The sequence below is a fragment of the Macadamia integrifolia genome, chromosome 3, assembly GCF_013358625.1.
Source record: "Macadamia integrifolia cultivar HAES 741 chromosome 3, SCU_Mint_v3, whole genome shotgun sequence".
Classification (NCBI taxonomy): domain Eukaryota; kingdom Viridiplantae; phylum Streptophyta; class Magnoliopsida; order Proteales; family Proteaceae; genus Macadamia; species Macadamia integrifolia.
Genome location: NC_056559.1, coordinates 12,429,034 through 12,431,376, shown reverse-complemented (window position 1 = coordinate 12,431,376; position 2,343 = coordinate 12,429,034).

The window sequence follows — 2,343 nt, the reverse complement described above, 5'->3', positions numbered from 1 at the left end:
TCTTTAAGCTTCATGTCTTGATTCGACCTTCTAAGTGTTTCTTCAAGCTAATTACACTCTCTTCAAACTAATCACATTTTCTCAAACCAAGTTAAAGATGTATGTTTGTTTGTTAACACCAAAACATGGCAAGGAGTGTAGACATGTTTCCCAACAATCTCCCCCTTTTTGGTGATGACAAACAAACACAGACAATGAAACCAAATACAAGAAATAATAGTACCACTGTGTAAGTATCAATAGGATAATGTATTTTCAGAGCCAGAAAATAAACAAGGATAGATAAAGTCATTTCCATAAACAATTAAAGATAGTCATTTCCATAAACACAAGAGATACTGTCATACTATCATGTTCAGGAATAAATATTCTCCCCCTTTTGTCAACAGCAAAAAGGGAATCAAAATGATACAAGAGATTAAAATACTCCCCTTGAGTATGTGCCACATAGAAAAGTATCATAAGTTCAACTTTTCATAAATGTCAAAAGTATAAAAATAAACAGCTGAACAAGCACGAAGTTAAAATAACTCTTATTTCGCTGCATCCTCATCCTCCGTGTCTGCCTCTTCGTCTTCTTCTTCGTCATCTTCATCTTCCTCGTCATTGTGTAGGAGCTTGAGGATCTCATTCTGCTTTCTTTCCATCTTTGCCAACTGGGCAAGGATGATGTTTCCCACTTTCTGAAGATCAGCAACGGTCGCATAGGCTGATGTCTCATCACTTCCTGGTTACTGTGGCTGGCTGGATCCAGCAGCAGTCTTTTTGGATTTTGTGGGCTGCTGGGGAAGAATATGCATCTTACGAATAGTGGAAAGATTGATCTCTTGAGGGAACGGGTCAAATGATTCCCCAGAAAAATCTACATGAAAGTAGTCCATGATTTGGCAAATCATCATTCCATAGGGAAGATTTCCCTTTTGAAGTCTATCACTATGGGTAATCATGGTTTTGAGCAGAATATAGGGAAGGTTGACGGTTACAGTCTTGCAAATACAGTAGGTGAGATAAGCATGAAATGGGGAGACTTCATCTCTATGACCACTCTTTGGGAGGATGTTGTAGGAGATGATGAGATTTACAATCCTCCCTATATTAGTGAGTTCCTTAGCTTTAATTTTGTGAGTATTAGCATATTCCTTCATGATGCTAGAATACACACAGTCAACATCCATGAATTGTTCTATGTAGATCTTGGGTTGGTAGTATTTTAGTTCCCCTGTCATAGAAATGTCTAGAATTTCTCCTAAAATCATGATGTCTATATCTATAGGAACTCCCTTAACATAGGAATGGACCAGAAGATTGTCAGCTTCACCAGAGAAAGTAAGGTTACAAAAGAACATTTTGACAAGATGAGGATAACAATGAGAGTCAAGTTTGAGAATGTTGCCCAATCCCAAAGCATCAAACAGGTCTTTTATGTCATACCTGGACAAAGAGTCAGAATTGATGGTCCTACCTTGGTCTATGTTGCGAGAGATGTAGAGATCCCATGATTCTTGAGCAATGGAGGAGGAGAACCATGTATCTTTGTCAGAGGCCTTCCTTTTTCCCTTTTGAGCTACCGTTTTCTTGCCTCTATGTGGGCGGTGAGAGTCCATGATGATTGGAGGTGTAAGAGAGAAAGAGAGGCAAAGCTTTTGGGAGAAGAATATGAAGGGATCTTGAGAGATCTAGGTTAGAAAGAAGTTCTAAGCTAGGGTTTTGAGAGATGAAGAGTTGAAATGGGGTTTTAGACCAAATAGGGTTTTAAAGTTGAAAAAATAGGTTATGAAAACTCGATTTAAAAAAGTCCAGAATCAAATTTTCGACGCGCCGGTCGACCGATTATATGGTGGCGGTCGACCGGTAACCCTTTCGGTTAGGGGCGGTCGATCAAAAGTTTTTGGCGGTCGACTGGTAATCTATTCGGTCAGTCCTGGTCGATCGGTATATTGGGGCGATCGACTGGTAGAGTCCTAGAAGCTTGAGAACCTAGAAAATTATGAATGTGGAAAGGATTTTTCAAGTCTGGGCTTTTGGAAAAGAATATTTAAGAAGAAATGTTTATTCATTCAGCCAAACGGGTTGCAAATGCCAAGCTCCTTCCTTAGGAAACTAAAACGCTCTTCACCAAGAGGTTTAGTAAATATATCTGCGAGTTGTTTATCAGTCTCAATGAATTCTAGAGAGACATCGCCATTTTGAATGGTGTCTCATAAAAAGTGGTGTCGAATATCAATGTGCTTTGCCCTTGAGTGTAAAATGGGATTTTTACTCAAGTTTATGGCACTGGTGTTATCGCACATGATTGGATAAGATTCGAAACTCACTCCAAAGTCCTGGAGAGTTTGCTTCATC